The sequence below is a fragment of the Lampris incognitus genome, chromosome 19 (genome assembly GCF_029633865.1).
Source record: "Lampris incognitus isolate fLamInc1 chromosome 19, fLamInc1.hap2, whole genome shotgun sequence".
NCBI lineage: Eukaryota > Metazoa > Chordata > Actinopteri > Lampriformes > Lampridae > Lampris > Lampris incognitus.
The window spans coordinates 16,136,660-16,164,333 of NC_079229.1; the positions used below are offsets into that span (position 1 = coordinate 16,136,660).

The following is a 27,674-nucleotide window of genomic DNA, read 5'->3' on the forward strand; positions in this document are numbered from 1 at the left end:
GTATTTGCAAAGAAAGCACCGATATACACAGATACTAACCATCCAATAAATAGAAAGCATGGTCCCTCATAGAATTATTTTTTTTTCTCCTGAGCACAACTCCTTCCACCACCAAGGGCAGTATGAAATGCTTTCATTGCAGAAATTCAAATTGCCAAGGCTGTTTTGGAACATATTGCACAGGCAGCACTGACATAAAATATAGTGGTCAAGATTTTGAAATTCTGTATGATGACGTTCCATGGAATCAGCCGATACCATTTTAATGACATTTCCTTAAGGTGCTGTTGAATATGATGGTTTTTTTTTTTACTTCATTGAATAAGATGTATTTTGTGTCTTATTAGAATTGGGAAAATATAATTGATTTTTTTTATACTACAAGTTATATCATAATCGCAATAGCATGATTATCACAATATGACATTTTGTCCATAATGTGCAGCCCTACATCAGTCTGACACACCTCATTGGCTTTGGAGTGAACGTACGTTTAGACTGAGAAAATGCAGTGGAATAGGTGGATTATTACCAGAATGGGTGCAATTGGCCCGGTAAGGCACAAACGAAGTAGAATGTTGGGGCGAGTGCAAAGAGAAATGAAGAAAGTTTGATGGTAAAAAAAAAAATGAACCATTGGGGCGTCCGGGTAGCGTAGCAGTCTGTTCCCTTGCCTAACAACATGGGGATCGCTGGTTCGAATCTCTGTGTTACCTCCGGCTTGGTCGAGCGTCCCTATAGACACAATTAGCCATGTCTGCAGGTGGGAAGCCAGATGTGGGTATGTGTCCTGGTCACTGCACTGGCGCCTCCTCTGGTTGGTCGGGGCGTTTGTTCGGTGGGAGGGGGAATTAGGGGGAATAACGTGATCCTCCCTTGCACTACGTCCACCTGGCGAAACTCCTCACTGTCAGGTGAAAAGAAGTGGCTGGCGACTCCACATGTATGGGAGGAGGCATGTGGTAGTCTGCAGCCCTCCCCCGGATCGGCAGAGGGGGTGGGGCAATGACCAGGGTAATTGGCCAAAGGACAATTGGGGAGAAAAAGGGGTGGGGGGGGATCCAAAAAAAGAGAAAAAGGAAAAAAGGAGCCATTATTGAGCCAATGGACCAATGAATCCAAATGCAGGTGCAGGTAGAATATGAGGGTTTGGGAGGTGGGGCATGAGGTTAGGTTTAGAAGAGTCATGGTGACTGAAGAAGTGGTATGACTGCTGTTTGAGCTGAGGTGGAATGACTGCTCTGCCCGCTACCACAGTTACAGGGTGCTGATAACTTAACAATAGATCAGCTTCCTTCCAACTCCTCCGAAGAAAAATAATTTCCTTTGGAAATTGCAAAAATATCAGTTCGTAAGCAACTTTGTCCTCCACTCAGTTTGTGATAGTTTGCTAAATTTAAAATGCAGTTTTTGTTTCCTGTTGAGTCAAAATTTCAAGATTGCAGACACAAATCTGGATACAGTGTGCTTCTGTACTCGGCGTTGTCAAATTCTTGTACCTTATCTGAAAATCCAATCAAGCGCCCCTCTGAGAACACCTTTGGTTTTATCCAGTTCTGAGCCTTATGGCCAGCTGTGTTTTTAATGAGTTGGCACAGACCACCTTGTCACCAATCCAAGGGGAACCTGGGCCTTCTGTCAGAGGGATTACATGATGCATCAGATTTTTGGTGTCTGTGTGTGTGTGTGGGGGGGGGGGGGGTTGATCTGTGCACATCAGCAAACACACTTAGGTGTGTGTGCCTGTTCGATGCATTTGTGTATGGTCATGTGTGTGTCTGTGTGCACATCTGGCCCTGGTTAATATTAGCTTGTGTTTTTTGATTACCTACAATGTGTTATATATTTACTTGGCACACCTGTGTGGTGGCCTTCTGAATGGGAATGAGGAAGAATTCATACATGAGGGTCCTATGCAGATTAGCCAGCAGTAATAAGATGCATAATTAATCACATGCATAATTAGAAGTCTGGAAGTAATGATTTCCCTTTGGGGTCGAGAGGAAGGACCAGAATATGAAATAAAAATTATGAATATATTAATACTGTTTTGTCAAAGTACATTGTCTGCTGTGTGTATCTGCTTATGTGTGGGAGATTTTGTGTGTGTGTGTGTGTGTGTGTGTGTGTGTGTGTGTGTGTGTGTGTGTGTGTGTGTGTGTGTGTGAAAGAACATCGTGTATAAATGTTTTACTGTCTCCATTTGTTTGTACATGCATCTCTAAGCATTTTCATTTTTTTTTTTTTTTTGAGAATTTGTTGTTTTATTTTATTTTTTTTGATCCCACTTCCTCAGGAAATCCAAAACCAGCAGTGAGCCACTCTCATGTGACACTGGCTCTTTAGAAGCCCATTGAAATGATCCCTCACATTTGGGTTCAAAGCGTTGCTATGATGAAAAATATATGATTTTCCCCTATAAAGAAGAGTTTTAGCCTGTCAGCTTTTATAGCCTTGCTGGCCCTCAGGAGACTCTTGCTTGGATCCAGAGCTTGTTTAAACTCTCGCTTTAAAAAATAAAACTCTGCAATGATTCATGTTGTTTTGATCGAAAGTGTAAATTTGGGATGAGCGGTGGGTTGTTGAGAACTTTTTTCTGACAGTTATGCCCAACAGGAATTTGTTTTCAGTGTGCGATGTGTCCAAATACCACCACGTCACAAGTTCAGTCGTCAAAGTTGTGTCTTGTGCTACTGTATATCCAGAGTCGGACTGGGGACAAAATTCCACCCTGGCAATTTTCATCTGGACCAGCCCCCTTTTTCCTCCACATACACACTTATGAGTTGTATAATGCAATATCAGGCTATTTATAACATATAACATATAGGCTAAGAAATAGATATCAAGTTGGCACCCTAACAAGAGGTGTACTTACAGGGTTTCATAAAATAATTTAATAAACAAATAGCCTAGAGGAAAAGTTGGCACCGCGAGAGGTGCACTTAGGATTTGATTCATTTGACAATGGGCAAGCCAACTCTTGATGTACTTATGCTACAATCTGTAATTTAGATAAAACCAATATGACATAATGTCATGAATGCACTCTATGACAAAATGCAATGCAGTCATCATGAAACACAACAGCCAAACTCAATTTTCATACTGGACGAAAGCTTTCCTTACTGTAGGCCTGGCCTACTGATGATCTGGAAACGTGTCTGAAATTGGATGTTATTAGCGGCGCTCTATTTATAGTCGATCATCCGACATTGTGTTCGCAGCTGATCTGATGCAGTTCACACATCAGGCTTATCAGGATTTCATGCTACCGACACTTTTTAAAAGGGTTCATTCACTGCTGTGGACAGGCTGTGACAAGCAGCATGCCTGCACCCTATTGGAGCAGACCTGGAGAGACTAGTCAGCAGAGCCATAATCACACCGTCACCCTGACATCATATACAAAACAGCACAGCACAGTGGTTCTTATGGGGCTTTCAGACACAATGCAACAATGGCACCGCTGTGCTCTGAAACCCATTATTTGCACTGCTGTGGGCTGGGGGAAACGATACTTTTGTTTCATTTCATATACGCAAGGAAAGTGTTCCTGATTCCTTCAATGGCCTACACTGCACCACGACAGCTTTTTGCTGCATTGACCAAAGTGTGGGTGCAGGAGCACGCTGCTCCTGCACAAGGTAGGAAAACACATCTGGAAATGTGACTTGCGGTAGCTCGTTGAGATCACCCAAACACTCTGTTCGTACAGATCAAGCCCGTTAATTTCCTTTATTTTGTCAAAGTAGCACTCCTTTGCTTCCTTGTTCAGCTTCTCTCGGTAAGGAATCTTGCACTTGATCTTCTTCCGGTCCATTCATGTTTGTTGCCCTGTGATGGCCTGGCCGCCTGTCCAGGGTGTCTCCCCGCCTGCCGCCCAATGACTGCTGGGATAGGCTCCATCATCCCTGCGACCCTGAGAGCAGGATAAGGGGTTTGGATAATGGGTGGATGGATTTGTGTTTGTTGTCGCTGTGTGCTCGTGGTTGCTGTAAGCAAAATGAATGTATAAAAAAGCGTATCCTAAATAATGTGACCACTACCCAGAATGCAATGCGCCATCATGTGGTTACCTACTGTCTATTAATAGAAGCCTACTCAGACCAAAATGTTACCATGGCAACAGATTAGGCACAGAATTTAAATAAAGTATTTTTTCTCCGAAATGGCAAGAAAACCTACAGTTTTTTACATAGAATAGAGAAAACACTCAAGGCTTTCGAAATATGTAGTTTTCAGTAGTTCATTTTCATCCTGCAAATCCCAGAGTTCCATTCGAAACAGATGTGATCCTGAGCACACAGAAAGCATCCACCTGCGGGTCAGTTTCCAATGGTTGCAGGTTTTGCTGGAACACCAGCAAGATGATCCAGTTGTAGCATGCATATGTTGGTAATTTGGAGTGCAGGTTCACAGAACTCCTTTTCGTGTAGCCTACTGTAACGACTATTTTCTTTCAAGGATATCAATGACCAATGAGAGCATCAAGGATAGCCACTTTAGAGCAACATAGTAACATCGGTCTCTTAATTTGGATATTTGGAAAATGGAGTCCATCCATCCATTATCCAAACTACTTATCATGCTGTCAGGGTCGCAGGGATGCTGGAGCCTATCACAGCAGTCATTGGGCGGCAGGCGGGGAGACACCCTGGTCTCTCTAAAATACACCAAGAAACAAATTTAAAGGGGTAAATCAGTCAAACTCTCTGATAAGGCATGTGCCTGTGTACCCATGCACACACGACAACACATAAAATAGATTGCACAAATCTGCTAATTAATTTCATAGTACAGTTTATGGTGTGGCAGTGGTCACGCGCGGTCGCCTCACAACAAGAAGATCCTGGGTTCGAGCCCCGGGGTAGTCAAACCTTGGGGGTCATCCTCTGTGTGGAGTTTGCATGTTCTCCTCGTGTCTGCGTTGGTTTCCTCCGGGTGCTCCGGTTTCCTCCCACAGTCCAAAGACATGTAGGTCAGGTGAATCGGCCGTACTAAATTGTCCCTAGTTGTGTGCGTGCGTGCGTGTGTGTGTGTGTGTGTGTGTGTGTGTGTGTGTGTGTGTGTGTGTGTGTGTGTGTGTCGGCCCTGTGATGGCCTGGCGGCCTGTCCAAGGTGTCTCCCCGCCTGCTGCCCAATGACTACTGGGATAGGCTCCAGCATCCCCGTGACCCTGACAGCAGGATAAGCGGTTAAGATAATGGATGGATAGCTGGAGTTTATCTAAAACTAGCCAGAAATGGTTAATGTTATGGCACAATATTGCATTTGCACCTTGTAATAATGTAACTAAGTACTATGTCCATCGTTATCAGTGTCACACTAAGTTGTGTTGTTTACCTTTTGTAGGCTTTTAAGCACCTTTAGTTTATCAAAGATGACTCATGTAGAAAGACAGTGAACGTGTGATCTCTGTGGTAATAATGGTGAAAGTGCATCTTGTGACACTGACAGCAGCGTAGCAGTGATAATAATGGAGGAGGGGAGTGCATGTTGCAATGACTGTATAATGAAGTGACTGCAGTGTGGTAATGACACACCGGGCCAAGAGATGGATGGACTTCTCAGCTGGCAAAAATCTCTCTCTCTCTCTCTCTCTCTGACCTGCCTGGATTTACAAACTTGCACCGTTTCTCTTTATCTCTCCATTTATTTTCTCAATTTCTCTTTCTTGGCAATGACCGTCCCCCTCTGTTTTTCACTTTTCTTTCTCTGTTTCCTTCCTCCATTCTAACTGACTGTCATTATTTTCTGTTTGTCTCACTGCTCTTGCTGTTTCCCGCCTCTCAATGTTGGATATGGTGACAGCTTACAAACTTATCTTTTGTAGACTGAGAAAATATTTTCATTTTCAATCACCACTCCTGGTGTCCTCTCAGTGAAATGAGTGACACTGTCATATTTGTGTGTGTGTGTGTGTGTGTGTGTGTGTGTGTGTGTGTGTGTTTGAGTGTTTTTATTTTACATTTTGCATGTTGGCATGTTGGCATGTGACGGCACAGTGGCCCAGTGGTTAGCGCGGTCGCCTCACAGCAAGAAGGTCCTGGGTTTGAGCTCCGGGGTAGTCCAACCTTGGGGGTCGTCCCGGATCATCCTGTGTGGAGTTTGTATGTTCTCTCCGTGTCTGCATGGGATTCCTCCGGGGGCTCTGGTTGTCCAAAGACATGTAAGTCAGGGGAATTGGCCGTACTAAATTGTTCCTAGGTATGAATGCGTGAGTGTGTGTGTGTGTGTGTGTGTGTGTGTGTGTGTGTGTGTGTGTGTGTGTGTGTGTGTATGTGTGGGCCCTGTGTGAGCCCTGTGTGATAGTCTGGCGGCCTGTCCAGGGTGTCTCTCCGCCTGCTGCCCAGTGGGATAGGCTCTAGCATCCGCGACCCTGAGAGAAGGATAAGTGGTTCAGAAAATGGATGGATGTTTGTGTGTGCTTTATGATGGGGCAGTGGGAGTCAGACGGCAGTCCAGGTTGTTGATAATTAACAAGAAAGATTTTAATTAATCTTAATATGTCTCGCACACACACACACACACACACACACAGGATGCATGCTCACAATGTATATCACGACACTGTCTTGACACCTTTGGGGGATTATTACATTGATAAGCTGACTGGAAAGTCTTTGATATATTTCTGGATTTATGTCAATTGCAGCCAACAGGGAAACGACATTTTTGAACACACATGTACGCACACATACACAAGCACATTCATACACAAAAGACTGTCTCTCCTTATATAATAAGTTGGCTACTATTTTGGGGGGTCCAAAAGGTTTTATTTATTAGTTGTCCAAGATATTTTTTTATGTTGTATGAATTACATTATAATTACAGAAGTAATGTTATGGCAGTATTCACCGTTCCTATTGATTTATGAGAAAAAGTTGAGTGAAATAGGCCACTTGCAAATATTTACATAATGATAACTATGTGTAAAAAGACATTTTAGAGTTTTTTTCCAATTGAAAAAAATGATTAATTTTTCTGCCAGATCCAAGGATGAAACATACGTATATGCATGCACAAGCACATATTGTGCGATATAAAAGAGACTGTCCGTTAAAAAAACTCACAAAGAAGCACAAATATGTGGACAAGCCATGCATTACCAAGGGGATAGAGAATGCATGTAAAAAGGAAAATGTATTATATAGGAGATTTTAAAATACAGAACAAAAGAAGCAGAAAACAAATATATGATATATGAGATCTAATAAGAAGGAGTATTATCACGAACTGTTGGCGCAGTATAGGAGTAACACTCAAGGAACATGGAAAATGCTTAACAGCATAATTAATAAGGGTACTAGAATAGCAGACAATCCAAATTACTTTGTAATAGATAATAACACAATTATAAATAAAACAAAAGAACCTGCCAAAGAATTCAATGATTATTTTCAAATGTTGGATACAAATTAGCAAATGAGATTGTGGAGCAGAGAAATTAGGATGGTGTAGATGAAGATATTGTTCATAAAAACTCCTACTCCATCTTTACAAGGGGTGTTGATGAAAAGAAAATACTTGACATTGTCAAAAAGTTTAAGAATAAAAAGTTCACTGATGTGACTGAAATTGATATGTCGACAAAATATTATAGAATGTAGAGGCATCTGGGTGGCATGGCAGTCTATTCCATTGCCTACCAACATCGGGACCTCCGGTTCGAATCCCCGTGTTACCTCCAGCTTGGGCGGGCGTCACTGCAGACACAATTGGCCATATCTGCGGGGGGGAAGACGGATGTAGGTATGTGTCCCAGTCGCTGAACTAGCACCTCCTTTGGTCAGTCGGGGCATCTGTTCGGGGGGGAGGAGGTACTGAGGGGAACAGTGTGATCCTCCCACGTGCTATGTTCCCCTGGCGAAACTCCTCACACTGTCAGGTGAAACGATGCGGCTGGCGACTCCACATGTATCGGAGGAGGCATGTGGTAGTCTGCAGCCCTCCCCAGATCAGCAGGGGGGGGGGAGGCAGAGATCGGGATGGCTCGGAAGAATGGGGTAATTGGCCGGATACAATTGGGGAGAAAAAGGAGGGAAAATCCACAAAAAAAAATGTGTTTATACGTACACACACACACACACACACACACACACACACACACACACACACACACACACACACACACACACACTTATATAGAATGTATAGTGAAACCATTGACACATCTGCAGTCAATCCTTCCAAACAGGTATATTTCCCAACAAAATGAAAACAGTTAAGGTAATTCCTATTTATAAAAGTGGATTTAGACATCTATTCTCCAATTACAGACCAATTTCTCTGCTTTCCCAGTTCTCAAAAGTTTTAGAAAAACTATTTGTTCAAGGGCTTGATATTTTCATTGAAAAACACAATTGCGCAACCATCAGTATGGCTTCAGAGCAAATAGGTCCACCTCAATGGCAGTGATGGAGCTGGTAAAAGAGATCTACTGCAATCGACAACAAGGAATATACTATGGAGGTGTTAATAGACTTTTATAAAAAAGCATTTGATACTATTGATCATGGTTTATTCATGAATAAACAGGAGCGATGTGGTATTATAGTGATACCATACTCATTGCTAAGAAGTTACCTTGATGAGAGATATCAATATGTACAAATAAATAATGTCGAATCTGATTTATTGACGGTTCCTTGTGGGGTTCCACAGGGTTCAGTGCTAGGCCCTAAACTGTTTATACTGTATATAAATGATATTTTTAAAATGTCTAAATTGTTCAAATTTGTTTTATTTGGTGATGACACTAATTTATATTGCTCCGGGAAATGTTTGGAACAGCTTCTGAACATAGTGGAAAGGGAATTGAAAGTCTTAAAAATATGGTTTGATATTAACAAGTTATCACTTAATTTAAGTAAAACAATTTTTATCATTGTATTTCTTCGGCAATACATATACTAAAATTGGAATGATACAGAGAAGATTAACATGGCCCCTGTGCGAGGATGACACACAAATTCGTGAAGCGTTAAGGGCCCTGTGGTGGACTGGTGGTCTGTCCAGGGTGTCTCCCCGCCTGCCACCCAATGACTGCTAAGATAGGCTCCAGCATCCCCGCAACCCCGATTGGGATAAGCAGCTTGGATAATGGATGGAAAGTTTGTAATTTTTGGTAATCAGCAAATCAATAAAGTAAATATTATGATCAATTATGTTGAAAGAGAAAATGTATGAAAATGAATTTCTGGGCATAATTGATCATAAATTATGTTGGAAACCACACATAAATAATGTTTAAACAAAAATGTCTAAAACCATTGCAGTATTGTATAAAACTAAACATATCTTGAATCAGAACTCCGTACTGTATTGTTCTCTCATAGGTCCATACATTACCTATTGTGTGGAGGTATGGGGAAACACATACACACAATGCACTATTTATTAGCTTACATGCTTTAAAGTTTTGTGATCTAGTTGAACGTAAAACTGCACAGATAATGTACAAAGCATGAAATAATTTGCTTCCCAACTGTATTCAGAGGTTGTTTGAAATTAGAGTGCCAGTAAAGAGAAAGAGCCAGGGTAAGAGTTAAGTTTGAAATAAACAAGAGTAAGGACAAATATATATATATTAAAAAATGGATCAGCCAAAAAATTAAAACCACTGTCAGGTAGTGAATAACATTGACTATCTCATTAAAATGGCACTTGTCAATGGGTGGGATATATTAGGGAGCAAGTGAGCAGTCAGTTCTTGAAGTTGATGTGTCGGAAGCAGGAAAAATGGGCAAGGGTAAGGATCTGAGCGACTTTGACAAGGGCCAAATTGTGATGGCTAGATGACTGGGTCAGAGCATCTCCAAAGTAACAGGTCTTGTAGGGTGTTCCCAGTATGAAGTGGTCAGTACCTACCAAAAGTGATCCAAGGAAGGACAACCAGTGAAGCGGCAACAGGGTCATGGGTGCCCAAGGCTCACTGATACGTGTAGGGAGTGAAGGCTAGCCCGCCTGGTGTGATCCCACAGAAGAGCTACTGTAGCTCAAATTACTGAAAAGGTTAATGCTGGCTATGATAGAAAGGTGTCACAACACCCCCATATGCAGCTTGCTGCATATGGGGCTGTGTAGCCACAGACCGGCCACAGTGTCCATGATGACCCCTGTCCACCATCAAAAGTGCCTGCAATGGGCACATGAGCGTCAGAACTGGATCATGAAGCAGTAGAAGAAGGTGGTCTGGTCTGATGAATCACGTTTTTTTAACATTATATGGAGGGCTGGGTGCTTGGGTGTCATTTAACTGGGGAAGAGATGGCACCATGGCGCACTATGGAAAGAAGGCAAGCCGGCAGAGGCAGTGTGATGCTCTGAGAAATGTTCTGCTGGGAAACCCGGGGTCCTAGCATTCATATGGATGTTACTTTGAGATATACCACCTACCCGAAACATCGTTGCAGAGCAGGTACACCCCTTCATGGCAATGGTATTCCCTGATAGCAGTGGCCTCTTTCAGCAGGATAATGCACCCTGCCACACTGCAAAAGTTTTTCAGGAATGTTTTAAGAAACAAGACAAAAAGTTCAAGGTGTTGCCTTGGCCTCCAAATTCCCCAGATCTCAATCTGATTGAGCCTCTCTGGGATGTGCTGGAAAAACAAGTCCAATCCATGAAGGTCCCACCTTGCAACTTTCAGGATTTAAATGATCTGCTGCTAATGTCTGGTGCCAGATACCAGAGGACACCTTCAGAGGTCTTGTGGAGTCCATGCCTCAACAGGTCAGAGCTAATTTGGTGGCAGAAGGGGGGCCTACACAATATTAGGCCGGTGGTTTTAATGTTTAGGCTGATCGGTGTATATCTGTCAAAGGGTTAAACTTGTGGAATAGTTGTGACAAGGAATTAAGAATGTGTAGTACACTTTGCAAATGTAAATATACCATCCATCCATCCATCCATCCATCCATCTATCCATTATCCAAACCGCTTATCCTGCTCTCAGGGTCGCGGAGATGCTGGCGCCTATCCCAGCAGTCATTGGGCAGCAGGCAGGGAGACACCCTGGACAGGCTGCCAGGCCATCACAGGGCCAACACACACACACACACACACCATCATCATTGGCGGTCACTCCGGGTCAAGTATGACTGTCCTCCTTCTTGGTCCTTGTGGGTCTTCAGGTAGGCAAAGAGGCCGATCCTGGAGCCGCATATTTCGGTGCAATATGGGCAAGGGTGGACGGTGGTAATCGTGGGATATGTTTGGGCCTTTCTGGTGGACACTCCCTCTTTTCTGAGTCTGCGCTTGTCTTCTGCAGCACATCGGAGATCATTATTATAAAGTGCAGCTCCTTCCCGGACAAGTTTTCTCCAGGTCGCCCCGTTGGTTGCTGTGTCCTCCCAGGTCTTGGGGTCTATGTGGCATTTTTTTATGTTTCTTTGGATGTTATCCTTATACCTTTTCTTTGGACCACTCAGGGCACATTATCCTGTGAGAAGCTGGGAGTATAGGACTTGTTTTGGAAGGTGAGAGTCAGGCATATGGATGACATGGCCAGGCCATCTGAGCTGGTGTTGGGCGATGATGGCAGTGATAGTGGGAATATTAGCCTCCTCCAGGACACTGGTGTTGGTGCTTCTATTTTCCCAGGTGATCTTGAGGATTTTTCGGAGGCACCTCTGATGATGTGCCTCTAGTGCCTTCAGGTGCCTGCTGTATGTGGTCCAGGATTCTGATCCATACAGTAGGGTGGGCAACGCTACTGCTGTGTAGACCAGAATTTTCATTCTGGCCTGGAGGTCGCGGTTTTCAAAGACCCTTTTCCTCAGTCTTGAGAAAACCCCACTGGCACAACTGAGGCGGTGGTGTATTTCCTCATCAATATTAGCTTTGGAGGATAGCAGGCTTCCGAGGTATGTAAAGTGGTCCACATTTTCCAGTCTGGTTTTGGCAACATAGATAGTTCGGGGGGGGCAGGGTTATTTGTGTTGGGTGGTGGCTGGTAGAGAATCTGGGTCTTTTTTATGTTAAGGCCCAGACCAAGCTGCTTATATGCCTTGGCAAAAGCATCCAGAATGCACTGTAGGTCCTCTTCTGAATGGGCCACGAGGGCATTGTCATCGGCATACTGCTGCTCCATGATGGATATGGTGGTGGTTCTGCTTTTAGCCCTGAATCTGTTGATGTTCAGGAGTTGTCCGTCAGTTCTGCACATGATTCTGACTCCTTGTGGTAGGTGTTTACCCCTAAGATGGAGGACAGCAGAAATGAAAATGGAGAACAGGGTAGGAGCAATGACACAGCTGTGCTTGACTCCAGTGTGAACCCTGAAGGGTTCCATTTCATCTCCACTGCCACTGAGTACTGTTGCTGACATATTGTCATGCAATAGTCTCAGTATCCGGATGTATTCGTCCAGGCATCCAATTTTTGCCAGAACCAGCCACAGAGCCTGACGGTTCACAGAGTCAAAGGCTTTGGTGAGGTCTATGAAGGCCATGTATAGTGGTTGATTTTGTTCCCAGCATTTTTCTTGTAGTTGGCGAGCAATGAAAATCATGTCCATGGTACCTCTATTTGGGCAGAATCCACTCTGAGACTCAGGGAGAATATTTTCTGACAGGGGGAGGAGTCTATTAGCCAAAACCCGGGCGAGAGTTTTCCCAGTGGTGGATAGGAGGGAAATTCCACGGTAATTTCTGCAGTCCGCCTTGTCTCCCTTCTTAAAGATGGAGACAATGAAGGCATCCCTAAGTTGTGCAGGGATTTCCTTCTTTTCCCATATTTTGAGGAGCACGGCGTGGATGTGACTAAGGAGAACTGGCCCACCATTCTTCAGGATTTCTGCTGGGATGCCATCAGGTCCAGTGGCCTTGTTGTTCGTCGTCTTCCTTATGGCATCCTGCACCTTTTGCCGACTGGGTGGTGCTCCCATATTCTCATTGATGGGTTGTTGAGGGAGTTGGTCAAGGGCCTCCATCTCAGGAGTTTTGTCCCTGTTCAGCAGCTCCTCATAATGCTCTTTCCAACTGTTGGTCATTGACTTTTTATCTTTCGGCAGTATTAGCCCATCTTTGGAGCGATGGTATACCGCTCTTGTGGCATCGAAGAAACCTCTGGTATCCCCACCGTCAGCAAGCTGCTGGATCTCCAGAGCCTTCCTTGTCCACCACTGGTTCTTCAGTTGCCTAACCCGAGACTGAACAGCTGCCTTTGCTATGGCATAGGCTACTCTTTTAGCCTTGCAGTTGATGTCATTTTGCCAGGAAATGAAGGTGTGTCATTTGATGTCAATGAGCTGTTGGATTTTGCTGTCATTCTCATCGTACCAGTCTTGATGTTTCCGGGTTTTATACCCAAGAGTGCTTTTGCAGGAGTCCATGGTGATAGACTTAAGCAGGTCCCAGTGTGTATCAATATCTTCTGGATATTGCTTGGGCAGAGCAGCGCTGAGAGTAGCCTGGAGCTGCTCTCGAAAGGTGGTGTCACCCAGCCGTTTGATGTTGAGCTTTGGCTGGCACTGTCTTTTTTGCACCCTTCTTTTCTGCGTGAGACTGATGGACATGATGGAGCGGATGAGGCGGTGGTCTGTCCAGCAGTCATCCGCACTGGTCATCGCTCTGGTGTTGAGCACATGATGTACGGTCTTCGGCGCGGATGACTATGTAATCGATGAGGTGCCAGAGCTTAGAGCGTCCAGGTTGTTTTGAGTTTATTCTTTTGGCGGAAAAGTGTGTTGGTGATGACCAGGCTGTGTTCTGAGCACTTTGATAGCAGTAATATGCCATTGAAGTTTGTGTTGCCAACTCCTTCCTTCCCTATTGTGCCTTTCCATAGATTGTGGTTTCGTCCCACCCTGGCATTGCAATCTCCAAGCAGGATTAGCTTGTCCTCCTTGGGGACTTTGGTTAAGATGTTGTCCAGGTCAGCATAGAAGGCCTCCATCACTTCATCCTCTGCATCAAGTGTTGGAGCGTAGGCACTAACAACAGTGGCCTTTTGGCCGCCTGCGAGCGTCAGGCGTATGGACATTAGGCGTTCATTGATGCCCACAGGGAGTTCGGAGAGGTAGTTGATGAGGCTGTTCTTAATAGCAAAACCCACACCGTGTATCCTTGGCTCATCAGCAGGTTTTCCCTTCCAAAAGAAAGTGTATCCACCTTTTTCCTCCTTCAGCTGCCCTTCATTAGCCAGTCGGGTTTCAGAGAGTGCTGCAATATCGATCCGGAATCTCCTTAGCTCCCTGGCAATGATGGCAGGGAGCCATCACTGTGTTTGTTGTCCATGAGGGTCCGCACGTTCCAGGTTCCAATGTACGTTTGCTTCCATTTATGTTTCTGACCACTTAGTGGTGATCCCTCTGGGTGCAGTAGCCCAGACAGGAGTTTTCAAGGCAGGCTATGTTTAGGGCACCTTTTCCAGCCCCTTCCCCTACTGGGGTGAGCAAAGTGATCCTAAATAGGGCTGCTCAGTCATGGGTGCAGTTGCCGAAAAGCTCTTTCTGCCTCAGCCCAAGAGCTTAACGACTGAATCAGACACCCACCGCCTGTGTCAAGTTGTGGCTAGGAGCTGCCAGACATCACAGTCCTGCCCCCGTCACCACTTCCTGATTGCCACAGGACTTTGTCCGGGATGTTAAACGGTCTGATTCCCTTTCGGGAGGACACCTGTGCGTGGAATCTTTTAATGTGGGGAGGCTGGTGCACAGGCAGCCTCCATACAGTCCTTGGCGTAGAAAGGCCGGGATCCAGTGTAATGGAGACCAAGTCAACTGGGGGCCCTTCTTTGCTGCAGCGTTCTTCCGCCTTTGTGGCCGTTGTGGTGCTCTTCACAGCCACCATCTTCCGCCCGCTCCACCGTTGAGGACTTAGTTGCTATCAGCCCATAGCTGGGGCAGTGGTTGAGAGACGCAAGGGCGTGTCCACACACTGGTGGGCCTGCGCGCCTTCTCTCTGGGGCACACTGCTGCTCCGAGATCCCCTACAGCTTGGCCTGGGACCGCAAAGTACCCAGTTACCATGTGTGGCCACGAGGAGGCACTGCAGGAGTCTTGGCGATGGAGAGGCTATGTACCGGCAGGAGGAGACTTACGCACTCGGCTCCTCTTTTCACCCCCTACAAGAGGGCTAGCCGGCGGCAGTAGCTGAAAGCAAAAAGTAGCAAGCAGAAGCAGCATGCACTAACTACAAGCACTCCTACCCCAGTACTACTGCACTGATGCGTCACACACGCGCTGTGTGCGCGCGCACACACACACACATTCAAATGTAAATACATGTTTGAAAATAAGGAGGTAAACAAATATAAAACTGAGGCATGATCATTATTTTGTATGAAACATTTGGAAGTTTTGTTTTTGTTTGTTTTGTTTTTGTATAGCCTAAACCTATTAGTGAGAGGGTTGCCTATTAGAATGTTATTTAAAAAGGGTAGCTATAATACACTAAAGCTTCAGCCTACACCTTTTTGATCAATATGTTTTGTTTTCCTTTTAATTTAATGGCTTATTTTTATTCATATATTTCTATGTGCATTCATTTTGCAAAATTGTTGAAATTTTTTTTTTGTGAAGGACCAAAATAAATTATTACTACTACTACTACTACTACTACTACTACTACTACTACTACTACTACCACTACTACTAAGATGAAAACATCTCTTGGAATATGGCTTAAGGACAGATAATGAAACACTCACTATTACGCTGTCTTTCACATATTCAGGAAAAGGGAGAGAGAGAGATGGAAGTTCAGAGTTAATGGTGTAATATCATTTCTGCATAATAACATGTACCTGCACAAGTAAGTTGTTGAGCTAGCTGTCCCCTGGGGTGGCGTTTTAATAATTCTGCTGAGAATACATGTGCCTGCTCTCCTGGAGTATGAGAGCGATGAAGAGGGAGAGAGATATTTAAGAAAAAACTCAGGGGAAAATATGCTGTTGGTGAAGTCAGTGAAAAGGGCAGCAAGGAGAGAATGAGGGAAGGAGGGGAGAGCAATGGTAAAAGGGGCATAATGGAATGACAGGTGAGAAGATAGAAAGAGAGAAATAGCAGGCACAGTCTTCATTTGAGTTTTGTGGATTCAGACACAGAGCAGGAGATGGCAGATTACTGAGACAGTTGTAGTATATATTTTAACAGACATGTTCAAGGTAGCTAAAAAGCTCCTCGGTGGCAAGGCGCCAGGTGTGGATGAGAGTCGTCCTGAGATGCTAAAGCCTCTGGACACTTTTGGGCTGTCTTGGTTGACATGCCTCTTCAGTGTCACGTAGAGGTTAGGGACAGTACCTGTAGAGTGCCAGACTGGGGTGGTGGTTCCCATATTTAAAAAGGGGGACCCGGAGGGTCTGCTCCAATCATCAGGGCATCACATTGCTCAGCCTCCCTGAGAAAGTCTACTCTAGGGTGCTGGAAAGGAGGCTCCGACCGATTGTCAAACCTCGGATCCAGCAGGAACAATGTGGATTCCGTCCTGGCCGTGGAACAGTGGACCAACTCTTTACCCTTGCGGAAGTGCTGAGGGGGGCATGGGAGTTTGACCAGCCAGTCTGCATTTGTTTTGTGGACTTGGAGAGGGCTTACAACCCTTACCCCGGGGCACTCTGTGGGGGTACTGCGGGAGTATGGGGAACCGGGGCAGTTGCTACAAGCCATCCGGTCCTTGTATAACCAAATTGAGAGCTGTGTCCGCATTCTCAGCACAAAGTCAAACATGTTTTCTGTGGGTGTCGGACTCTGCCAAGGTTGTCCCTTGTCTCTGACTCTGTTTGTGATATTCATGGAAAGGACCTCAAGGCGCAGCCAAGGTGAGGAGTGTGTCCGTTTTGGGAACCTCAGAATTGCATCTCTGCTCTTCACAGATAATGTAGTTTTGTTGGCTTCATCAGAATGCGACCTCCAACCACGCACTGGGGCAGTTTGCAGCTGAGGGTGAAATGGTCGGGATGCGAATCAGCACCTCCAAGTCTGAAGTCAGTCTCTACCGGAAAATGGTGGATTGCTCCCTCCGTGTTGGGGATGAGTTGTTGCCTCAAGTGAAGGAGTTCAAGTATCTCAGGGTCTTGTTCCCAAGTGAGGGTAGGATGGGGCGGGAGATTGACAGGTGGATTGGTGCAGCATCAGCAGTAATGCGGATGTTGTACCAGACTGTTGTGGTGAAGAGGGAGCTGAGCCAGAAGGCAAAGCTCTCAATTTACCAGTCAATCTTTGTTCCAACCCTCATCTATGGTCATGAGCTTTGGGTAGTGACCAAAATGGTGAGATTGCGGATACAAGTGGCTGAAATGAGTTTCCTCCGTAGGGTGTCTGGGTTCAGCCTTAGAGATAGGGTGAGGAGCTCTGACACCCGGAGGGAGCTCAGAGTAGAGCCGCTGCTCCTTCGCATCGAAAGGAGCCGGGCGCATTCCTTTGGAGGTTTACCGGCACGGCCGACTGGGAGGAGACCCCAGGGTAGACCCAGAACTCACTGAAGGGACTACATGTCCAATCTGGCCTGGGATCGCCTTGGGATCCCCCAGGAGGAGCCGGAGGGCGTTGCTGGGGAGAGGGATGTCGGGAGTGCCCTACTTAGCTTGCTCCAAGTGCGACCCAAACCCGGAGAAGCGGCTGAAGAGGAATGAATGAATGTTCAAGTGCGAACACACACGTACGTACGTGCCAGCAGTGTGAGAGATAATACATTCTGTTTGTGATGCGATTAAACTTTCTTATTCAGTAAGTCAGTTGTCTTTTGTGGATACACATCTCCAACACATTTCCAGTGGGAGATTTGTTCTCTGCCCACCCTATCTTGTTTGTTTCTGATCACAAAATTGCTTGTTCTTCTTATTTTTTATTTTTTTTGCATTTTTTTCCTTTTTTTTTCCTCCCCAATTGTACCCGGCCATTTACCCCGCTCTTCCGAGCCATCCCAGTCGCTGCTCCACCCCCTCTGCTGAGCCAAGGAGGGCTGCAGACTACCACATGCCTCCTCCGATATATGTGGAGTCGCCAGCCGCTTCTTTTCACCTGACAGTGAGGAGTTTCACCAGGGGGACGTAGCACATGGGAGGATCAAGCTATTCCCCCAGTTTCCCCTCCCCAGGCGCCTCGACCAATCGGAGGAGGCACTAATGCAGCGACCAGGACACATACCCACATCCAGCTTCCCACCCGCAGACATGGCCAATTGTGTCTGTAGGACACCCGACCAAGTCGGAGGTAACACAGGGATTCGAACCAGCGATCTCCGTGTTGGTAGGCAATAGAATAGACCGCTACACTACTCAGACAAATACAGCCCTTTTTATCCAGAAACCCATTAACATACCTCTAGTTTCTATAGGTGACAGTGAGTATGTGACTCAGTACACACAGAGAGCTAAGGGAATCAAACATAAAAGCAGCGCCACACATCTTATGCGTCTGACAGTTACTCGTCTATGCCTTCTGCCATTGGAAATGGTAATTGAAAGAATTGTGTATATAAATAAGATAATAATATGCCTCAACATATCTGTGGTCGAATCTGGTGAAAAAGAATGCTTGAGCTATCGGGGTACTCCAGTTATCAAAGTTCGACTTAAGTGAGTTTGGTGGGACAGTTGAAGGAACACATGCACAAAATGTGTTTATATTAACAAGGCTGCACCTGTGTTAATGATCCTCCTGGTTTTTAGTATCTATTTCCCACTAAACTGGCCACCCCCATTTGCGCTACTTTTAGCAAACGTGTGCTAATTTGATTTTCTTAGGACGGTGGTTTCTGGTTTCATTTGACCACTTTGCTGTCACAGAGCCATTTTTGCTGTGCAGCGGTAACACTGCCATGATCTGAGTGCATGTGTGTGTGTGTGTGTGTGTGTGTGTGTGTGTGTGTGTGTGTGTGTGTGTGTGTGTGTGTGTGAGAGTGTGAGAGAGAGAGAGAGAGAGAGAGAGAGAGAGAGAGAGAGAGAGAGAGAGAGAGAGAGAGAGAGAGAGAGAGAGAGAGAGAGAGAGAGAGAGAGAGAGAGAGAGAGAGAGAGAGAGAGAGAGGGAGGCAGACTAGAGGGTGGCAGAGTGTTCACATACTGTAGAGCAGAGGTTCTCAAACTTATTACTCAAAGGTCTGCGTCTGATTTTTATTCAAGGTCAGAGGTCCAGAACGGTAGCCAATAACAAAATAACAGTAAAATGACACCATTTTCTGAACTTTTTAGGCTGTTTTAGCTGAGTGAAATGAGCCATGAATGCCTCTACCTGCTTGGTCAACCATCATTATGACTAATCTCAAAATTTCATTGTGTGTTAATGTCTTATGAAAGCACCAATGGTCAACCCTTAAGGTTTTGTCACATTATCGATATCAAGTTATTCAAAAATAGTTATATTTGATTTTGTCAATATTGCCCAACCCCGGTGGAAGTAACATTTTTGTCCATCGATTGAATGACTGTCATGATCAGAACTATTAACACAACCACTTGGATCAGTGGTAACATCAGAGAGCGAAGAAGTGAATATAGGAAGGCTGAACATATATGGAAAAACTCTAAACCACCTCCATATGAAGGAGTTATTATTGAATCTGAACCAAATTATTAAAGATGTGGGAGCTGCTTACTTTTCTAACTTGATTAATATTAATAAACATAATACAAGCCCTGTGATGGCCTGGCGGCCTGTCCAGGAAGTCTCCCTGCCTGCTGCCCAATGACTGCTGGGATAGGCTCCAGCATCCCCGCAACCCTGAGAGCAGGATAAGCAGTTTGGATAATGGAATGAAATCCAAGGTTTCTGCTTAGTACTATCAGCCAGCTTGTAAATCCCTCTCTTCCTACCTTTCCTACCTCTTCTGCTAATGACTGCAAATTTCTTATTTTTTGTTGGCAAAATCGATGATCTGAGGTTTAATTTTAGGCTCCCATTACCTGCGCTAATGCTTCAGTGTGTGATCCTTGCATAAGATGAGCAAATTAACGGCACTAATACAAAACAATGGAGACTATAGACACACTAGCCTCTTTTGCTTCATAGAGACATGGTTAACAAAGAAGGTGGATATTAACCTGAATGGTTTCACAATCATAAGTGCTGGCAGAGACCCCATGAAAACATGGAAGAAGATTGGTGGAGGTGTTTGTATGGCTGTAAACAACAGATGGGCAACACTTTTCACTATACGTGAAACTGTTAGCAGTAAGGACTTTGAACTAATGATGGTGTCATTTAGACCACATTATCTCCCATGCAGATTTGGCCAGATTGCTGTTTTAGTATATGTCTCTGGGCCTGAACTTTCACTCGCAGCAGAGCGCATCACTGACAGTTACAACTGAGCGCTTAATAGATCAGCAGACCAGCCTGTATTTCAACAAGGTGACTTCAACAACTGTGATATATCACCTCTGCTACCCAGTCTGGAACAAAATGTGTCCTGCCCAACCTGGCAGAACGGAATATTAGATAAGTGCTTTGGGAATACACCTGATGCTTATGTCACAAGATGCCAACCACCACTAGGTCGTTCTGATCTTAATGTAATCCATTTACTGCCAAGGTATAGGCAAAGACTTGAAGCTTATCCTGTCCAAACAAAAACTATACCCATATTGACTAATGACGCGATAGAACAAATCTGAGGATGCATAAAAGTTACAAACCAGGATGTTTTCTTTGAAAGATGCAATGAGGACATTGACTTCCTTACTGACTCACTCACCTCATTTCTGCAGTTTTGCACAGAATCTGTTATCCCAACAAAAACTGTAAGGGTGTTTCCAAACAACAATCCAAGATTCACGAAAGACCTAAAATAAGCTCTAATCCAAAAGAAATACACATTCTAACAGGGAAATCATAATGACTTTATTTCCATGAACAAGGAATTATGGTGCAAGATAAGGAGTGGAAAACGTGAGTACAAGAGAAAGGTGGAGGTTTTCCTGTGGTAATGTTAAGGACGCATGGAGAGGCCAAAACCTGATGATGGGCAGAGCACAGGAGAAACAAAGCATCCAGTGCAATGATCCTTCCAAATTTGCAAATGAACTTGATACTTTTTTCAGGCATTTCAATCAACAGTAACACAGAACAACAGAATCCTTCTCTATTGCAAATAAAATCAAGTCATTCCATATAACAACAACAGAAGTCGTGGCTGTTCTTGGGAAAATGAACCCACACAAAGCTAAAGTACGGGGTGGACTGGGAGTGGGGATCCTTAAAGACTGTGCTGAACAACCAGGGAATGTGCTTACCAAACTTTTCCAGCTGCTCATGGACACAAGCTTTGTTCCAACAATTTGGAAAACATCAATGATAATCGCCATTCCTAAGAAAACTGGAGCCAAAAGAAATGCATGATTTCCGACCCATTGCCTTGACACCCATCCTCAGTAAATGCATGGAGTGAGTCATGTGCAATCATCTAACACCGTCACTCTGAACAACTAGACCCATTGCAGGTTGCATATAGGGCCAAGAGGGGGGTGGTGGACGCTAATACAAGCAGTGCCTGAACACCCGTATAAGCCAAAAGCCTGTGCATGGATTTTATTTGTGAGCCTCTCTTCTTCATTCACAACTGTTAATACAGATATCCTGCTATCACGTCTTTTTAACTTGCATGTAGACTCAGCTGTTATTTTCTGGATAAAAGAATTCTTATGTAACTGACTTCAGAGCATTTAAATCAATCACTGTTAAGGGCCAGGAGGGGGAGCAAGTGAGCTCCTTTAAGTACCTGGGGACTGTTAGACCAGTCTTTTTCCTTTACAGATTATGTAGAATGCATTTACAAAAAAAAAAAGCACCGGAAAGACTTCCTTTTGCATAAACTGAGGAATTTTGAGGTCAGCCAATTCAGTTTAAACAGAGTATACCAATCCCTAATTGAAAGTATATTCATATTTAACATTGTGTCCTGGTTTGAGCACCTAAGTGTCAAAAGCAAGACAAAGCTTTCCAAAATAGTTAAACAGGGCAGTACAATTACAGGCTACAAACAAACCCAACTGTCCCATCACCATGGCAAAGCAGTCCAACGCTTAAGTGGCAAAATGTTAGACGACCGTAGCCATCCCTTAAATAATCACTTTCAGCTACTGCCCTTAAGACAAAGGTACAATGTCCCCTGTACAAAGAAAAACATCTGTAGAAAATAGTTTGTCCCTGTTGCCATAAAATATCTTAATCAGTAAGGACAGCCACTTTTTGAAACTAGCCTGCTACCTCGGCACACAACACCTTATATTGATTTTTTTTTTAACCTTGATTCAGTCCTCACCATTGAGTATCTGGTGCTCCTTTAATGTAGTTTCAATTGTATTTTATGTAAATGTGTTTTAATGTGTCCTGTCTGGACGTGATATGGGTTTTAATGTACCCTTTTTAATAGTTTTTTTTTTCACATGCAAGCCAAAGACAAATGTTTGCCTTTTGTACGCAAAAGTAGACAATAAAGTATTTTCGATTCTATAACTGGGTTGGCATTTCTGCTACTGCATTAAACTGGTTTCGATCTTATTTAACTGATAGATATTTTAATGTTTGTATTGACAATCATGTGTCCTTGTCACCTTCCGCTGTGTGGAGTCCCTCAGGGGTCTATCCTTGGGCTAATCCTCTTCTCATTATACATGCTTCCTCCGGGTTATTTGTTCAGCCGCTTTTATGACATGTCAGACCACTGCTATGCTGATGATACACGGATCTATTTTTCTGCCAAACCCAATAACCTGAATCAACTGTCTTCCCTCTGTAATGTTTTAGCCTCTGTCACCAAAGATTGAATGTCCCTAAATTTCCTCCACCCAAGCCCTGATAAAACTGACATTCTCTTAATTGGTCCTTAGAACCTTGCCACTGCAGTTGATCGGTTTTATTGGTCCATTTCACTCAAATATCAAACCTAATAAGCTCGTACAGTCCTATTTTCTTCAGCTAAGAAATATCGCAAAAATCAGATATATTTTGTCTTCTAGGGATCTTGAACTATTAATTCACACTTCATTTTCTCCTGTCTCAATTACACCAATGCCTCAATCAAGCTGCTTTAAATCGTTTACAGATGGTTCAGAATGCAGCTGCCAGACTATTAACTAGAACTAGCCGTGGGTCCCACATTACTCTTTTTCTTGCATCTTTCCATTGGCTTCCTGTAAAATTCAGAATGAATGACAAGATCTTATTGACATTGCCCCCAGCTATATTTCTGATCTCCTTATTCCTCATTCTACTTCCCGACCACTCCGATCCTCAAACCTTGCTCTTTTATCCATCCCCCACTCCAACTGCAAAACAAAAGGCGACCTCACCTTTGCGGTTTTAGCCCCAAGCCTCTGGAATAATCTTCCCCAATCTATTAGATTCGCTGAATCTTTGGACTGTTTTAAGCAGCTTCTAAAAACTCATCTGTATAGGCAAGCCTTTTTATAGATCCACATCCCTGTCTTTTGTTTTGGTTCGTTTGTAGGTTGATCTATTTCTCATTGTGCCATGTTTTATATTGTAATTTAATTCATTTTATTGATTTCTTTAAAGAAATGGAAACGGATGATCCGTTGTGGCGACCCCTAACGGGAGCAGCCGAAAGTAGTAGGAGTTATTGATTTCTTTACATATATTTTTCTTGTGTGTGAAGCACTTTGTAACCGTGTGTTTTAAAAAGTGCTATACAAATAAATATGTACTTACTTATGTACTTATTACTACAATGCTTTATAATACTCCTTACATTAAGTTAGCACATATAAAGTGGATTTTATGTGTCCAAGCCATATGAGGTTAGGTTAATTTACAATCATGAAGTGAAATTCTTCAGTCATGCCCCCCCCATGGGGCTCTATGGAAAAGCCCAACCCTGGCTTTAGAAAGTGTTACCAAGGGGGGGCTATGGCAGCCTACCATTTAATCTGTAATGATAGGCTGTCAAACTACAGAGCTAAACAGTAATGATTGGTAAATGGGTGCAGTTCTATTGTAAACTTACTTTTCCTATTTATTCCTTACATATATGAATAAGATAACTCAAACTTCTTTAGGGGTCTATATTAGCAACACAGCCAGAATTTGTGTAGCTGCAAACCTAATCAATGAATAAAATTAATCAAGTTCTAACAAATGAAGTAACTGGCTGGTTTGAGGTTTGGCAAGAAATTGGAACAGTGCATCATGTGGCACACTTAAAACATTTAGACGTCAAGGAAAAATGTGTTGGTTATGGTGGAACATTACTTATTTAGCAATACATCTTGTAAAATTCCTCATGCATGTAATGCACATGATAATAAGTCTTTCTGACTTTGATTTGGTCTTTGACCAGTTTCGGGACATCTTCTTCATTCTCTAACTATGTCTATCTTATTTTCTCTCAAGTTGAAGTATTTTCAGCACTAAGAATGCCAGACTCAGACTGAAATATTTATTCTGTGTTACTGTCATCACTACAGAGGCTCCAACTGGTTGCCGGTGTCAGGGGTTATTCGAGATAAGTGTCTGCTCTTTGCTGTCTTGATTAGTCATGCCCAGGCACCAAAGTCCACACCAAACTCCCATTAATCAAGCTTTGATTGGTGCTTGCTGCAGTGATATTTGAAACCCCAGCCAATTTATTTGCATACAGTAGCCCTGACATGAACCTTTCCCTGCTCATTTTCCTTGCTGCTGTACATTCCACTGCCCTTGCTGCACCCTACAGATAATGAATGGCAGCAGACTGCCCACAGCAAATATTCACCATTACATTAATCCGGCATAAAGGGATGCCATTATACATCTACAACCCTGAACTCGGGAGAGGAGTTAACTCAAAGGAAGCCACTGACAAGCTCAACCATGTCATGGTTACCTTCCAGTCACATTGTGTGTAGGCCTATGTGTGTGTGTACATATATGTGCATGTTTTATAGATAGTTGTGCTTTTATGTGCATACATATATGCGGATCTGAGGACAGCACTCGCTCACACACAGTGTGTTACCAAGCAGTTAGAGGTGTTCTTGGCCTTTATTATCATATTTGTGTCATGTGCATGCGTATCTGCGGGGATACGTGTGTTATTGTGCATGTGAACATGTGTGTTTATGTGGATAAGAAGGCATGCTTTTCTTTTTCTGTGTGTGTGACTGTGTGCATAGAGATCAGTTGGAGTTTGAGTAGGCTGTTATTTCCTCTGTCATTATGTATTTATTTTATGGTGATTATGATGTTTAGCATGAAACCATGAAGAACACTATGCATACATACCATCGTGCGTGTGTGTGTGTGTGTGTGTGTGTGTGTGTGTGTGTGTGTGTGTGTGTGTGTGTGTGTGTGTGTATGCTTGCAAGCGGATGCAGGCATACCCTATTTTCCATCCCTATTATTTAGCTATTGTAAGATACAGCAATGCCAAACCGATGGAGTCAAGGGCATTTTCCTGCCTGACACACACCAGCACAAAACCATATGCTCTTTTCTGAAGTTCATGCATTAGGAGGACCAAACACATGCAGCGATATGTGCAATAGGCACCCGATAAATCTCCAAATTAATTAGGTCCCCTTATTGTTTTACCTCTTGTAAACAATCAATGAGGCTCTTTGCCACACATCCAAGCAAGCGTTAAACACCGAGAGAAACTTGTTCAAAGCGTGGCGGTGGGGTTAAATGGCCAACATCAGAAGTATTTTCCTCAGGCTCCATGATTTGTCTTTTAAATAGGACATTTTCTTTTGCGCTCCCTGTTAACACATCTCAGGGATTTGCTCACTGTAGCCATTATAGTCAATAGCTTAAACAATGCAGTTCTCACAGAAGACCTTTCCTGCAGTCATTAGAGAGATTTTCAAATCCAGGTTGCCCGTAATGTTATTCAAACAAGAGCTCGAGCCAAACAGGAGCGTCATAAACACTTCTGCATGCATGCGCACAGCTTTGTGCAGTGGCAGCATCGTAGTCTGTGAGGTTTATCCGAGGCACGATTATTGCTAATTGAAAACTTTACCCAATGAATGCATGCACGCGCGCGCGCACACACACACACACACACACTTGCTTGCTGGTAGTCCATCGAGCCCGATGATGACATCCCTCCTCGTTAATGGTGTGTTCTCTGATGACTGTTGATCCACAAGTTTTATTGCACGTTGGCCATATGCTGTCTGAGTTAGCGGGGGCAGGCATGGTTGTGTGTCTCCTTAGTCTTTTCTGTTGTTTTTCCACATTCCTCTCCATTTCCAGCTGTTCTATACCCCTGTGGCAGATCTCCCGCCAGTTGGAACGGTTGATGGCAGCTAGCTCCAGTCTCAAGAGGTCGATACAACACTTCTTCAGCGATGTTTTTAGCTGGTTTTTTTGTTGCTTCTTCTGTCCTACTGCGGACCGGCGGCCCAGATGAAGCTGTCTATACAGGGACTTGACGTGGCAGGCGTTCTTGAGCCATCCTGATGACATGCCCCGGCCAGTGCCATTGTTGTTCAGTGACCGTGGCTTCTGTGCTCTTGCGGTTTGTCTTAGCAAGAATCTCAGCATAGGGAACACGGTCATGCCACATGATCCCCACGACTCGCTGCAGACACCTTATGTGGAACCGCTCCAGCAACCTGAGGTGGCGGCTGTATGTGACCCAGGCTTCTTATCTGTATTGCTTTGGAAATGGCAATTTTGGTGTGCAGGTGGAGGTGTTTGTTTGGGAACAGCTTACGTCGGAGTTTGCCGAAGGCTACAGAGGCTTGTTTGATTCTGTTATGAGTGTTGTGGTCAGTGTTGCAGTCCTCAGAAAGGATGCTGTCCGGGTATTTGAAAGATGCAGCCACTGAGAGTGGTTGGTGTTCTATAGTGAAGACAGGCATACTGGGTGGGGGGCTGGACCTCTATTGGTATAACACCTCAGTCTTGGTGGTGTTATACCACCATGGTTCGGTCTGATCTCAGACCGAGACCACCTCTTTTCATTGGACCAAGGTTCAGCTGTTTGGTCCGGACCGTGGTCCAGGGGAGGTTTCACACCTGTAATTTTGGTTCTGATCAAACTGAGAAGTCTGAAAGTCCGGACCAAACGATGAAGGTTTGAAAGGGCCCTTAGTCAAAATCTAAAAGCTGAGGAGAACAGGAAAAGACCTATCTGGCACTCTTTTTGTGTGTATGTGTATGTGTGTCTGTGAGTGTGTGTGCGTGCCCATGCATGCAAGCACCAGCGTTACAAAGAAAATCCCCTTAGTCATTTCTTTGTGACTCACCCCTCTCCTCTCTGACAGCTTAATATAAAAAAGCCTTCAAACTTTAGCACAAAATTTGAGTTATGGCTGTTTGTGTGTGTGTGTGTGTGTGTGTGTGTGTGTGTGTGTGTGTGTGTGTGTGTGTGTGTGTGTGTGTGTGTGTGTGTGCGCGCACGCGCACGCATGCACTTGCTGTGTCATTATGTTTGGGCTTAAATTGGATCATAACAAACCAAAAATTTGAATCACTGTCATCATCACCAACTTCTTTCTGAAAGTTTGTGTGTGCGTGTGTGTGTGTGTGTGTGTGTGTGTGTGTGATGAAAGAATTCCTGTGGACCATGAACAATAGTTGTCAACCTGCTGATGAGAGAAGTTGAAGGAGGCCGTCCTCTGTATGACTCCCATTTAGTTTGATATCCAAATAGCCTACAAGCACTATAGCGCTCTGGCTCCCCAATCTCATCAGCCACCCACTCAAAGGCAAACACACATACACACACACCTTGCCCATTTTCACTCAAACCACTAAGCAAACACACATTCCGTGCCCA

At 44.1% G+C, this 27,674-nt stretch overlaps 1 protein-coding gene, 1 non-coding gene and 1 pseudogene across 2 annotated transcripts in view; all 3 read left to right on the top strand.

The window, feature by feature from the left end:
- Positions 1-27,674, top strand: part of tpk1 (thiamin pyrophosphokinase 1) — a 188,536-nt gene that overhangs the window by 120,794 nt on the left and 40,068 nt on the right. The gene's annotated exons all lie outside the window — the stretch shown is intronic.
- On the top strand, positions 8,896-9,001 carry LOC130130244 (U6 spliceosomal RNA). The gene has a single exon (XR_008812137.1). It is a non-coding gene; the product is annotated as a U6 spliceosomal RNA (small nuclear RNA).
- LOC130130243 (U4 spliceosomal RNA) lies at positions 25,834-25,916 on the top strand (annotated as a pseudogene).